Source organism: Cupressus sempervirens, chromosome 9, assembly GCF_028749045.1.
Source record: "Cupressus sempervirens isolate cs-2001-9-10 chromosome 9, ASM2874904v1, whole genome shotgun sequence".
In the NCBI taxonomy this organism is placed as follows: domain Eukaryota; kingdom Viridiplantae; phylum Streptophyta; class Pinopsida; order Cupressales; family Cupressaceae; genus Cupressus; species Cupressus sempervirens.
This window is the reverse complement of record NC_143126.1, coordinates 180,250,861-180,266,989: the sequence shown is the minus strand read 5'-3', so window position 1 is coordinate 180,266,989 and position 16,129 is coordinate 180,250,861. Positions and strand designations below refer to the sequence as shown.

General features: G+C 34.8%; 1 pseudogene; it reads left to right on the top strand.

Moving 5' to 3' along the window:
* The first annotated feature begins 408 nt into the window (after window positions 1-408).
* LOC149538066 (uncharacterized) overlaps window positions 409-16,129 on the top strand; it is a 40,840-nt pseudogene continuing 25,119 nt past the window's right edge.

Here is a 16,129-nt window from a genome sequence, read left to right as displayed (position 1 = left end):
TATCCCATTTTGAATGTCTTGTCGCCTCCACAAAAGTCTGAGGATCAGTACTAACAACATGACTGAGTAGACTGGAACCTATAGTGTGAGAATAGGTGCGACGAGATGTGGATGGGTCACCAGCTAGAGATCCTGCAGCATCAATAGTAGCTCGAGCCCATTTAGGCATTTGGGGAGGATCTTATGGTGGAGGTATATCAGGATCACCATGATCATCATCCTCATCATCTATGAAACAAGGTGGAGATGAAGAGGGAGTAGTGGGAGCTAGAGGAGGCGCTAGAGGTGATGAATGAACTACAGGAGGGCTCTCATCAAACTGGATATCTCATCAAAATAGGACCTCTTTGGAATCAGGATCAAATAACCTGTAAGCCTTAACATCCTCACAGTAGCCAACAAAAATCAATGGTTGGCTCTTTGATTCCATTGCTTTCCTCTAAGCAGCAGGTACAAATGCATATGCTCTACTTACAAAAACTCTAAATGATGACACATCAGGCTTGACATGGGACCAAGCCTCCTCAGGAGTCATATGTCGAAGTGTCTTGTAAGGCATCCGATTCTGAATATAGTTGGCACAATTGACTGCCTCTGCCCAAAAACATGAATCCATGGACCTAGACTAGATCGTACAATTTTCCATCCCCCAAAGGGTTCTGTTCTTCCTCTTAGCCACACCATTCTACTGAGGAGTGTAGGGCACTGAAAGCTGATGCTGAAGACCATGCTTAGAATAGAAATATCTAAAAGCCTAGTTCACATACTCCCCCCCATTATCCGTGTGTATGCGCCAAATAGAAAGTCCAGACTACTTCTCTACAAATGCCTTAAAAACTCAAAATGAGTCAAAGGCATTAGACTTGTACTTAAGAAAGTGCACCCATGTGCATCTAGAGAAGTCATCAATGAATGTAAGCACATATCTAGCACTTGAAAAAGAAGGAGTAGGAAATGACATGAGGTCACTATGAATCAACTCTGAAGGTGCTAAAGCACGAGTGGCTCGTCCATGTGGAAAAGAATCCCTATGTTGCTTGCCAAGTGCACATCCATGACAAACACCATCTGGATAGGAAATCTGGGGAATCCCAAGAACAAGTGTCTATGTGCTCATCTGCTATAGATATTTGTAATTGACATGCCCAAAACTTTCATGCCAAAGTCTGCTTACTGAATCTGCATGTGCAACTAAACATGAACCTGTGTCATCAGAAGACTCAAATCCATCAAATCTGTAGAGGCGTGATGCAGGGTCAACACTCCCAGTGGCCAAAATCATCTCTAGATCATGCAAGTCCTAAATAACCACATCATGTGGTGAGAACTCGATTGTCTTCCTAGAGCCAGAGTGGCAAATCTAATAGACAGATAGAAGGTTCATCAAAATATCAGGAACATAAAGTACATCTTGCAGAGAACCCTCGACCAAAGCAATAGTGCCAGAACCCAAAACTAAAAGTTTAGAAGAGTTCCCAATTGTAATTTGTGTGGTGGTGCAAGGAGCAAGTGAAGTAAGCAACTTAGGAGTGCTTGTTAAGTGGTGAGAAGCCCTAGAATCAAGAATCCATAAAGGCACTGAAGGTGTAGCTCGTTCAGAAAGAGGATGACCTTTCCCTGCAGATGGAGATAAAGACCGAGGAGCGGAAATGTTATGCTCCTTCATGGCTTCCTCTAAAGCCTCTAATCATTTTCAACACCTGGAAACTGAATGTCCATCTTTCCCACAAAAGTGGCAGTTCTCACTCAATTTCTTCTTGGTCTTGGAGGTAGACACACCTGACTTTGAAGAATCTTTACCCTTGGGAGGGTTTGCTATAGGATTAGCTGGAGTATCAGATTTGGATGTGTCTTTCTTCAATTTTCCTTTCTTCTTTGATTTCCCCTTAGAATTTTGAGCAACTAATGCTTGGCTAGAAGACCCAGAGCCATCCACCTACTAGATCTTTTCTCATTCCTTAGTCAACATATCACAAAATGTCTCAAATGTAGGCATCCTATAATAGTCTCCAAGGGCATCCATGGTGGAGTAGAAAGTAGAAGAAAAGACCTGATACTGCCCCTTCAGCTTTGAGAGTATCAAAAATATGCACTCATTATCCATTTTGTTCTTCCCACATCCCTATAAAACTTCACGTAGGGATTTGAACTTCATCAAAAAGTTCTCAATGGTGGGAAAGTTGCTTAGTGACAAAGAGGTCAATTCTGCATCCAACTGAAGTGCTCGGAACTCATTCACCTATCCAAACAAAGTCTAAAATCTCTACTAATAAGCTTGTAGAGTAGTCAAACCATCCAGGTGAAACAACAGACTGTCTGAAATGTTGAGTGCAATCAACCCCATGGCTTCATCCATCTTGTTCCTGTGCTATAGAACCTCATAAGGTCATGTGAGATTAGGTTGATTCTCATCTAGACAAGACCATAGACCTCTTGACATTAGAAGCCTAGTCATTTGTGCCTTCCAGGTGTGGTAGTTGTGTGCTGTAAGATGAGATATAGATAGATCCGCCATTGAGAGAAAGAAGAAGATGGAAGTAGAAGGGTCTTAACTGAAGTAAATTACATAAAAGAAAGACACCCCCTGACAAATGTACTAGAATATCTCCCAAATACCACAAAAATAACTAAGGAAAGAAAAAAATTGGAAAAGAACCTAGATTTGTTGATGCAAAATAGGAGGAAACAAAAGCCTCTACTTTGACACCAAAAATGGAAGCTCAAACGAATTTGAAATCTAACAAAACTAGCACGAATGTCTCTATCTCTAAGTCAATTTTTTGACACTTCTTTCGAATCAAAAAAAAACCTCTGTATGCTCAAGTTATAGCCAAAAAATTGACTGCTGCTCTAAAAGTGCACTTGTTGGAAAATTGTAGACACTGGCTTAAATTTGACGGCCTTATGCCCATCACGGGACTATCACTAAAAAAGATATGTCCCCGAAAAGATGACATCATCCATCAAAAAGTGATGCGAGCAATCCATGAAATGACATCAACACAAATGAAGATAAAGATGACGTCAGTTGTCTAGGAATGACATCAGCAATTCTAAAATGCCGTAGAGCAGCGGTGGAGTAATAACCACTGACGGCGGTGGCACCCGGGAGGGAAACTTGGCGGTGCTGCTTCACTGCATGGTGGGTTGTCGGCGATGAAGTTTGCTGCTGGGTAGAAGATAGGCTAGGAGCAGGTAGACGACAATGGCAAGGTGGCCACTGGGTGGTGCTTCGGCATTGCTACGGCGATCGCCCTTTTTAAAATTTTTTTTTTTCTTTTTTGTCCATACAGTCCATATGACAATGACCTGAAGGTTTCAAAAAATCTCCAAAAATGCCCTGTGTCCAAAATCAAAAACTTTTATATGAATTCTGACTATAAACAGCCTTTTGGATCCAATGGCGGCATCTATTTGGGCTGAAAATGCTCTTAAAAATTGCTCTACCCCTGATTTGAAAAAAAATTACACAAACAAACTAGGGTTTGTGACTTCAAATCAAAGCTTCAAAAAATCCTTCAAACAAGAAGCAGCAGGGAGTCTCTGATACCATGTAGGAGTTGAGAATCTGACTCCGATAATGTGCCAAGATCACCTACAGTGCAAATAACTTGCTGAAGAGAAACCTAGGGAGCAAAAAGCTTAAAGCAAAAATCGCACAAGAATGATTCACAATAGGAAATTAGAATTGCTATGTGAAAAGTGGAATGAATTTACAATGAGTGAGAGACCACTTATAAAGGCCTCATGGAAGCTTGTAGAACAAGCTGGAAGGAGGTAGAAGATAAAGATGACAACTCAACACATATCCACAAAAAGGTGGAACATGCTAGAAGGGAACAAACTCCCATGTTGTTAACAACTAACCTCAACATGTATTTAATAGAAAGTATTAAATAAATGCATGAACCTAAGTAAGCTTAAGTAAATAGAATAAATAATTAACAATTAATTAATTATTTACTCTAACATATCTAATAGTTCTATGCATAATAAAGGAAAATATGAATGGAAGAATGATGACAAAGACAAGACTGAATGAAAAGGTGGTAGTTCTTATTGAGGAGATATTGGTTCTTACCAAGGAAGAGGTAATTCATATTCTAGAGGTAGTTTTCATGGTAATTGTTTTAGATGTGGTAAAGAAGGGGATGGATGTATTGAATGTTGATCTTCTAAAAGTGGGAAGAATAATAGAAATATTATGATTCAAGGAGACATTGAGAGTTTGTAAAGTGTACTTGACATAGATAAAATCAAATGGTGAGAAGAACCTTATGTAATAACAAAAGTGATGAGGAACTATTTCGAGAAGAAGTCTTTTCAAGACTAGATGTAAGATGGCTGGAAAATGCTACAAAGTGATCATTGATAGTGAAAGTTCAACAAACTTGGCATCAAAAGAGCTGATTCCAAATTTTTAGTTCTAGAAGCTAAAACATCCCAAACCATATCATGTTTCATGGATCAAAGATGAGCATAAGATATTGGTAAGTGAGCAATGTACTATGAAGTTCAAGATTAGACATTACTTTGATGAAGTGTTGTGTCATATTATGCCAATGGATTGTTGTCATACTTTGTTGGGTAGACCTTGGTAATATGATAGATATGTTGTACATGATAAAAGATTGAATTAATATACTCTTTGGGCAAATGGGAAGAAGAGAATATTACTACCTTTGATTGAAAGTCCAAATGAGGTTAGTTGTATTGCAATAAAAGTTTTTATGGTTAATGGAAAGCAATTTGAAAAGGAAGTAAAGAAGAATCAAGTTTGTCTTGCTATAGTTCCTAGAGGATTAAATGTTGGTAATAATGATTGAGCAACAAAAATTGGTGATGATTGAGTGATAGTAGATAGTGGTAGCCAAGTACCAGAAGAAATTGCAGAATTGTTGAATGAGTATAAAGAGATTATTGTAGAGGATATACCTAATGGTTTACCTCCAATGAGAAGTATAAGTCATTGTATGGATCTAATTTCTAAAGCTAGTTTTTCAAACAAACTAACATATAGATTAACACCTACACAAAATAAAGAACATAATAAACAAGTGCATGAGTTGATGTAGAAAGGTTTGATCAAAGAAGGTTTGAGTACATAGATTGTACCTATTGTATTAGCACCTAAAAAGAATGGAGAATGGAGAATGCGCACTGATTCTAGAGCTATTAACAAGATCATAGTGAAATATAGGTTTCCTATGACAAGGATGGATGATGTTATGGGTTGTTTGAGTGGAGCAAAGTATTTTACCAAGATTGATTTAAAGAGTGGCTATCATTAAATTAGAATCAAAGAAGGTGATGAATGGAAGACCACTTTCAAAACAAAAGATGGTTTGTATAAATGGTTAGTTATGCCTTTTGGTTTGACTAATGCACCTAGTACCTTCATGAGGTTGAATTTTATCAAGGAAAAGCATAGTGGTGGATTGGCTAGACATTTTGGAATGGATAAGACATTGAGTTTTCCAAAGGATAAGTATTATTGGCCAAAAATGTATAAGCATGTTTAGAAATTTGTAAAGAGTTGTAGAGTTTGTCAAGTTACAAAAGGAGTAAGTCAAAATATTGATTTGTATACACCTATTATTTTTCTTGAGAAACCTTGGAGTGATATCAATGTGGATTTTGTTCTTGGATTACCTAACACAGTGAATGTGTATGAGGGTAAAAGTACAAATCTATGTCACCTTATAGGCTGACTTATCTGAACAACTAAATTTGACTATTTGTATCTAAAAATTTATTTTTTTAAACATATGATCTAGATAAATTCATTCTAGCTAAGTTATATATGGTCTTGCACTTTTCCAATTGGAAATGTCTATTAAATGCATGTTTTATACTAGTTTGTATCCAATTACTAAAGAAATACAATTATTTCAGAAAAGTGGTGTTTCAATAAATCTAACTATTTTTTATGATATTTTTTTAATAATATGTAAACACAATTTTATAGTGCTTAGAGTCAAGAACATTCTCATATAGAGTTTATAGTGTTTTAATTAGATATAGTATATTGTAACTAAAAAATTATACAACCACATATTTTAACACTTGAAAAGATGTTGGTTTTGAGAAAGAAAAAAATATTAGATCATATCAAAAAAATCTAAAAATCATGTGACATTCTATAGGAGAGAGTCCTCTTCTAGAATTTATAATTTTTGTCCTAGTTAGAATAGATTTGTTTTGAAAAATGTGGTGGCAAATGAAAACTATCAATTTAAGGGGAGTTGTGATTTCAATCCTCATAAAAAAGAAAATATAGGTCTAAAGCCATTTTTTATTTTTTATTGTTCTTGATATATATGTTATCTATAACATAGTTTGAGATCAAAGGGAAATAAGCTTATTTCCATATAGTTTTGTGGTGGGAACTAGACCCCTAATTTTTAGTATTTTTCAACACCTAAAAAATTATCTATAAAAATTAGAAAAATATATCAATTCTTATTCCAAATAATTACTAAAAATTATAATCTTAAACTTCATCCATTTCTACACATTTCATCAGTTTATTTCATTTCCAAATTCAAATTAATAATACCAATTTTATGTCATTAAAGTTGAACAATTATACTTTTGTTAGCCTTTTCCTTTACAATAGGGTGACATAAGTTTGTGGCTTTACCCATGATTCTATATTTTTTGTAGTGGATAAATTTTCTAAGATGGCTCATTTCATACCATGTAAGAAGACATCAAATGCTAAGCATGTTGCTGATTTTTTCTTTAAAGAGATTGTGAGATTGCATGGACTACCAAGAAGTATTAGTTTTTATAGAGATAGTAAGTTTTTTGGTTATTTTTGGAAGACTTTGTGGAAGAAGATGGGTACTAAGTTGAAGTTTAGTTCTAAATTCTATCCACAGACAAATGGATAGACAGAGGTAGTGAACAGAAGCTTGGTTAATTTGCTAAGATGCTTAGTTGGGAATAAGCCAAGTAATTGGGAGATGGTATTGGCACAAGCTAAATTTGCATATAGTAATTCTATGAATAGGAGTATAGGGAAGACAACTTTTGAGATTGTTACTGGAATGTAGCCTAGAGGTATATCAGATTTTAGAGATATTGTTGGTGAAGAAAAGAGTAGTGTTGCACAAGAAGAATTTGTTGATTTTATGGAATCTTTGCATAAGGAAGTGAAGTTGAGGATAGAAAAAAGTAATCAAAAGTGCAAGGAGAACATTGATCAGTCTAGGAGACATCAAGATTTTCAAGTCGGTGATGAGGTTATGGTTCATTTGAAGAAAGATAGATGTCTTGTTGGAACATACATTAAGCTAAAGATGAAGAAATTTGGACTTTGTAAGATCTTGAAGAATCTTGATAGTAGAAATGCTTATGAGATTGAGTTACTTGATGACATGGATATATCCCTTATATTCAATGTTGCTGATTTATACAAGTATCATGGGTAAGATGATGAAGTTATTGTATCAGAGGATTATCCTAAGAAGAAAATTAAAGAAGTTGAACAGATATTGGATCAGAAAGTTGGTAAGAGTACAAGAGGAAAAGATTATTATGAATATCTGGTGAAGTGGAAGAATAGATCTATGGAAGATTCTTCATGGATATCTTAAAATAAGTTGGATTCAACTCAAGTTATGACATCTCAATGATTCAAGAGAATCATTTCTTCCAACTCTAGTTGTCTAATGCAGGAGCATCCTAGGTTGCACTATTACCCTGCATGTTTTTAGTTTTCTAAGTTTTTCCAAGTTGCAATGTCTTAAATTTCTAAGCTTTTAGTAGTTTCCAAGTGTTGGAGATACATTGGGGAACCTTGTCCTATGTGTGCTATTGGCTCCTAAATTAACAAAGTTTGAATAACCAAGTATGCAAGGCAAGAATGCATCTATGGGTAGCTATCTCCAATAATAGACACAATTTACCAAGAACTTGGGCCAGCTAGAAGGCTTGACCCTTCTTCTACTTTAAGCTCTGCAAGACCTAGGTGAGTGGACCTTAGATAAAATCAATATGGTACTAGTGGAAAACATATCCCTAAATCTCAAAAAGTAGATAAAAACCCCTAAATCTTCTATACTTACCCAAGGAATCACAAGCATGAAATAGCTAAGAACATGACTCATGACATTGGTAAGCTAAGTGCAGGTTAAACTTTGAATAAATTTCAACATGAAAGGGAAAAAGTTTGATAAATGATGTTGATTCAAAAAAACCTCAAGTATGCAGCAATATAATAAGTGATCCTATAACTGATTAGTGCCTAATCCATTGAGTAATGTCATGAATTTAATACATACATCTATGATATTAGGACATATTTCATATACCCAAACATCTGATCACCTTGTAATTCAGACATCTATGATATTAGGACATATTTCATATACCCAAACATCTAATCACCTTGTAATTCAGACATCATTGTTCATTTAGACCTCATTCTCATGAAATATCCTTCTCAAAATAACCAAAAACCCTATCAAACATATCAAGCATTTACTTGGACCTTTGTTCCAACAACAACATACATCAGACATACAACCTAAAGGGGATGCAAACTGGATCTCAAATCTTTTTTCCAAGACCACCTAAGACTTACAAATTACTAAGATAGGAGACGAGAACCAAAATGAAACTAATGAAATTCTTGCTCATATGTATTCATTTCCTTGAAACAATAAAATCAAATACATGAAATCAAAAATATAAAAAACCTAACAGATCTGAACTATCTATATTTTCTCTACAATTGTTGTTCATACAAGAAGAAATGTTGAAGAATGGTGTCATAGTATTGGGAATACATCAAGACTAGAACCAGAACCTGGTATCACAGTAATGAGCAATTTTTCTCCAAAAAAAAAAGAACCCTCACAAAGAATGAAAGAAAGAAAGATATAGGAGAGAAATAATTCTTGGATCTATTCTGTAACTGACATGTATCGACTTGAAATTCCCTCTCTTGCACTAAAAAACTCTCTAATCTCTCTCCTCTTTGATCAGATTTTTGTTCTCATCACTTTCCTATTATTGATCTGAAAATATCTCATTCTGAATGATGAAAACCTTTTGAGTCATCAAGATTTGAAAACTTCATGAAAATGCTAGCAAAATTTGAGTTTTTACTAAATATGCATGACCAAATTCAACTTTAACTACATTTTCACTACCTTTTAACCACATTCAGGTCATTACCATGTCAAAAATTAGTTCTAAACTTTGATACCTGAATGTAGTTGCAAATTGAGAACCTGAGAGAAAACCTCATAAACCTCGAATAGACTACTTCCTATGCGAAAACTAACCTCAAAATTGAAAATCTCATTCTCTCCCAATTCTGACGATATATAACATCACATATTTAGCTTACTAGGAACCTACAAAAAGTTGATTTGAAAATCACTTCCTTGGTAAAGATTCAGGTCTACAACTTCAAATTTTAAATTTTGAAAAATTTAAAATAGTCTAAAGTTAAAACTTTGATTAAATACTGTTTGAATTTAAAATTTTGAACATGCACATTAAACTTGGGAAAATGATTAAAATATTTGATATTTTATTTATTTTCATTTTTTCCCCAATCTCCATCTGGGTCAACTCTTCTTTGACCGAGTGCCACATGGTGCTTCTTGATTGGCTACTCGATCACTATATCATCCACCACTAGACTACCACATCATCATCTAACTAGGCCTGATGCTACATGTCACATGCCCACTTACCTGCATGACTTAATTGGTGCACATTTTGATTTTGTGAGATTGTGTATGTCATTTGATCTACCACGTGGCAGCATCTTGTGCATCACAACTAAACCTATTCCTATGGCACCACCTCATAGCCAACCGGGACCCACACCACATGTCAATTTTCTGCATGCCTGCGCTTTTTATTCTCTAGGCATCTTTACTAAGTAGGCTTGTACCAGTCATTGATCGAAACACGTGGCACAATCTCGTTCATTGCCTCTGAATGTGGCATGCCATTATTCTTGCATCTTCATTTAAAATTATGACTGATGTAATACAAAAATCACTTCTAAATTGGTTATAGGTCCCATGCAAGACAACATGGCCTTAAAAAAGAGTGCACGTCGTTGGACATTATGTGTATTTTAAATAGTTGTATTTAATGATTTATAAATCCCATATCCCAGCCAATGTGGGATAATGGTTTTAAAACCATTCTTGCCCTTGCTCTGTTTTACATGGGATGGCTTGTCTTCTAAATTGATCATCTGCTAACATGGACCCCTACATGGATTTTTACATGCTGACAACTCCTTTTAAAGTGCAGCGTCTTTTCTTTTACATGCCTGCTTTCATTCTTTGCTTGCCATGACTTTCTTCCAATGTGATCCTCTTTTTCACTATGTTTTCTCCACAAGCCACTGTCCTCTATTATCAATGTGGGTTGCTTTTTTTTTAATATTTCATGGCATCTTCCTTTGCATTAACACTGGGCTCTATAGACATGGGTGGCTTTCATTTCTTGTCCTTGGTGCAGGGTCTTGGAAACTCTAATTGTGGCTTTGTTTAAAACATGACATGGTATTCTTTTTATTATGATTTCCTCTACCATGGGATGGCCTTCCTCCAATTTGGGCATGGATTTATGATGACTTGTATGGGCTTTGTTCTGTTTTAACATGGAAATTTTTGTTTATTTTTATTGTGCCCCCCCAATGTTTCTTGCTTTTAGTCCTCTTCATACATGGAAAGGGACTTTCTCATACTGGCAGATTCCCCCTTTGTTGTCATTGCCTCTTGGAGGCTTTGACTACTCGTGCCATAGCATGGATGGCTTCTTTCTAAAAAACCACAGGCTCCCTTGTTTATGGCATTGACTGCCGTCAGCTGATGGGCTATCATAGAGGACAGGATCACCTTCATTCTATGCAATAGATTCAAACTCTAGTCCATACATGTGAGGGTCAGCAATTTTCTTTGAGTCACTTCAAGGACATGGAAGTTAAGGATTAGGCAAAAGTAGAGGTTCCACTAGTAGTACAAACAATGCTAAATCCTCCTCCTCGATCTACTCCCACTAATTCTATCTAACAATCCAAAGTTGGCAACTTGAGTAGATGACAAGAATCTTTCAGCCTTGTCATAGTAATGGTGGCCTTTTCTTGGTGATTAGTAGAGTTAATCTCATAATTGATGGGTTTCTTTTATGTTTTTTTAACCTTTTTGGCAATTTGGTGTACTTGATCCATGCAAGCTCCATCTTCATCTTGATCACCATTTCCCCTAATGTCTTATTATTCTAATAAGATAATTTAGACCCAAAAGTGGGTCTAGCTAAAGAAAAATTCATTTCCAGGCAATTGAATCTTAAAATTGTCTCACTGACTACTTGATATTGATTGGAAACAAGTTCAACCACTGCTATGTCCATTGAAACTCATTTTACCATAGATCTGCAAACTATGAATTTCATGTCAGGAGGTCCTGACTAGCCTTTCAAATTGACTTAAACCTCTAACCAAGCTCTAGAATCTAAACCATTGATTCTCTCTTTTGCATACTCTTACCCTGTCAAATCTTTATCTTATGAAAAAATTGGGGTCAAAAGATATTCACTATCAAAGTTGCCTTCTCAGAATTACCTACAAGTAAACATATTAGAAAGCAATAAATTGGGTTTGGATTTGGCTTTGAAAACTGAGGTGTTGGTCTATTTTCATGAGATGAACATAAATATATGCTTTGGGCTCATGATGAATAAGGTGCAAATAGCAAGCGGTCAAAGTAGGCTACTTGGATTTCGACAACTGGAAACAATGGCAAAAACGTGATTTTTGCAAATAGAAATGACCTAGAAAAGTGTGTGAATGGATCATGACTTGAAAATTGGCACACTTAAAGTATTTTTAGAGGACAACATAGTGGTACAATCCATTTTACCTCACCTATCATAGATTTTCAGATATGATTCCACGAACAGGGGTACTAAGAAATCTACATTTTATGAAACCAGTAAAAAGAAAGAAATTGCATTTGGAATTAGGTTTGAAAACTGATCAAAAAAATTCTTCATAAGCTGAAACTTGAAACATAACAAGTATCTAACATCTACAATTCAATGCAAAAGGAATTTCAACATTTTGGTCAACTAGGTCAAAGTTACAACTTGTCAAACAGGGCTTCCTAGAATTATGAATAAAGTGCATCAGCATGAAAACAATAAACTACCCAATTTGAGGGATTCAAAACCTAGTCAAACGGATTCAAAATGACTCAAAATTTGAAACATAGGTTCTTTGGTATGGACATTAAACACTCACAAAGTTGTGGGTCATGAAACATTTCTATGTATGAGATATTTGATTGCAAACACAACCTCCTATCATTGTTTGACATAGGTGAAAATGCAAAATTGACACTTGCTCAAAATAGGACTTCACAAAAAGGGTCAAAATGTCAATTTAACTTCATGGAATGCATAGATATAGTAAATATAAGGTTCTAGAAGCATTGAAAACCTCATATAGCTCAAAGGTATTGTCAAGTACATATGCATCAAAAAGTGTTTATAGGGCCTAATTTCTTCAATAGTGCTCAAAATTTGGGCTACAATTTTGAGTGCCAATAGTGGCTCTGTCTGGGGATGCATTTCCCTTGCTGGCATGAAAAGGATTCATATCTTTGGAGGAAGTAGACCACTCAGAACAACTTCTTTCTTGCAGAGCTTTATTGAAAATAGGAAAAGAACTACCACTACTATATACAAACAATGGCCCCAGGCCACATAACATTTTCACAACCTTTTACTCTATCAAAAAACTAATTCTCATTTGAATGGGCATGAGGTAAATTGGAAATATGGTTCACATCAGTTTCACCAACCAAATTATCGTTCTGAATCAAATCACTTGGCAAAAAAAATTCATCACCAGTACTTTCATAGTGCATGTGAAAACTTGACATAACTTCAACCTTTTGCTCACTATGAAAGATAAAACCAACATGCTCATGAATGCCAACATCAAACTGAAATTCATCCCTACTAACTAATTCATGCATGTTATCTACCAAAAACACAAAGTTCTCATATTCAACGTCATAAAAAGAGTTATTTATATCATTAATTTTCAACTCACCTTGACTTTGCATTTCTTCAAGTGTTGTCGGCTAGATTTCAATTGAGCAATCAGATTTATATTCACACATGACATCATCATCAAAATCTGTAATCATTTCACAACCACCTGATATATCTTCACAATTGAAGTGTTGATTAGTTTTTACCTCGTAGGAATCATAATAAAACTTACCATGAGGGACACACTGATTTTCAAAGACAACTCCATCAAGTAACTCATCTTCAAACTCACAAAATGTAGCATCATTAGAAGATTCAACATTACAAATGGAAGAATAATATTCTGATTTATTACAGTAGTATGATAGTGTATCACCATTTGCATCTAACCTAGCTAAATTTGAAACCTCTATATCCTCTTCAAACAATGGGTTAATGACTTCATGCAGGGATCCTCTTTGAACACTTGGATAAAACATGGGTTTCTCATCATCACAAGATTCATCATATAAAGAATTAGTATATACTTTAAATTCACTACCCATTTCATCCTCATAGAGAGTTTCAGTGTATGAAAAAAAGTTTGAATTATATGAAGATTCACTTGCTATTTCTTCTACCAAACATATTGTGTCCATAATTACACTCTCTTCATCATCTTGTCAATCCATATTTTATATTCTAGATTTTTTTCAATTTGATCATTGGGTCTATAACTCTCAAGGATTTCATTCAAATTTTTTGCAAATATAATGTTAAATTGAGGAACAAGTTCACCATTCTCAACATGAATCTTCAAGAACTTATCATAAGAATCATATATGCTTACCCGCTCTCCAAATTGCTCTATGAAAATAGAATGCAACTCACCCCAAGATGAAATGAAACATGTTGGTAGAAAAGGAAACCATTTCTCTAGCATCACCTTCTAAGGTTTGAACAAATAGCTTCATGTGAGCATCTTCATGAGCAATCTCATAGTCACCCATCAAATCAGTAAATTACTCAACATGGTGACTAGCTAAAAATAGATGGTTCCCACTAAACTTAGGAAAATATTTTCTAATATTATTAGGAATGACATTCAGGAAATCATGAATGCCATCGAAACATAATGGTATATACTACATGGTAGAAATGGATCTAGAAACTTTACTGATTGGCTGCATACTAGGTGAAAGGGAACTCAACATTCTTCAAAATATGAGACCCATTCACCCATAATAAATTTTGATTTTTAATTTGCAATAGGCTTACACAACTCTCTACTAAATGAACATTTCAAAACTTTATACGACAAGGTGAAAACCCATCCAATGAAGTGTATAAAACCTTTTAAACTACTCTCCTCCTTTTAGTGCTAAAATTCACTTGATGGAGAACACTTTTCACAATCAATTTTCATGAAAAGAGAATACATGAAAATGAGAATACCTCAAGATCCGAATGGCTAAAACTTCTCTTCCTACCATTTAGAAAAATAGACCCAAAGTCTTATTAAATCCTTACTAAACCTTTTGAATCAACACACCACAAATCTTGCAACCATTTAAATGTTTCAACCTCTTTAGATCTATTCTTCTCTTGTAGAAACTAATCACAATTCATGCATAGAAATGCACTAGTACAGAGATTAATTTTGAGTTGCCACTAAAATTAAGAGAGACATGAATTGAATTAGATTTGAACATAAATACAAACTGATTTGGAACAACAGTAGATAGAAGAAACCTTCTTTATATTTATCTTGAAATTGAAACCTCTATACAATGATGAAACATAACTCTTCCACAACACAAGATCCAAACTACACTTCTCTTTTCAAACAAAAATTTCAACAACAAATTTAGATCTGCCCAACAATGTGCTGAAAGCCCTAAACAAAGTACACATACAATTAAATTCCACTGGTTGAAAAGGTAGAGTTACCACTCACAATTGTGAGAAAATATTTTGAAACACAAATTATTAATAATCTAATCCTAAACTAGACTTTCAGCATGAAATAAACTTGTAGATCCTCAAACATTTTGAAAATAGAACAAGATAGTCATCCATCCATTGACTCTAAAACTTTATAATAGCATTTGTAGAGACTGAATTGATTGAATACAAACTTAGAGTATTCATAAAAAATATTTTAATCTAAGTCTAACAACATGCTATTGTAAAGGGATAAAAACTTGCTGGGGTGCATGAAATTAAGCAAGGATATGGAAAACTCCTCACAACCCTATTGCTATAGCAACACTCTTCTTATGTACTAATTCTTGTTCAAATTCTAGAGGTTTGTCCATCACATATATTCAATACATTCCCCAATAGAGTCACCATTTTGTTGGCTCCTAAAATAATAGAGTTTGAATAACCAAGTATGCAAGGCAAGAATGTGTCTATGGGCAGCTATCTCCCATAATGGACACAATTTACCAAGAACCTAGGCCAACTATAAGGCTTGACCCTTCTTCTACTTTAGGCTCTACAAGACCTAGGCAGGTGGACCTTAGAGTCAATAAATATGGTACTAGTGCAAAACATATCCTTGAATCTCATAAAGAAGATAAAAACCCCTAAATCTTTTATACTTAACCAAGGAATCACAAGCATGAAATAGCTAAGAACATGACTTATGACACTGGTAAGCTAACTGTAGGTTAAACTTTGAATAACTTTCAACATGAAAGGGAAAATGTTTGATAAATGATGTTGATTCAACAAAACCTCAAGTATGTAGCAGTATAACAAGTGATCCTATAACTGATCAGTGCCTAATCCATTGGGCAATTTCATGAATTTAATACATACATCTATGATATAAAGACATATTCCATATACCCAGACATCCAATCTATCTAATCACCTTGTGATTTAGACATCGTTGTTCAATTAGACCTCATTCTCATGAAATATCCTTCTCAAAATAACCAAAAACCCTGTCAAACATATGAAGTATTTACTTGGCCCTTTGTTCCAATAACAACATACATTAGACATAGAACTTGAAGGGGATGCAAAATGGATCTCAGATCTTTGTTCCAAGACCACATAAGACTTACAAATTACTTAGATAGGAGACAATAACTAGAATGAA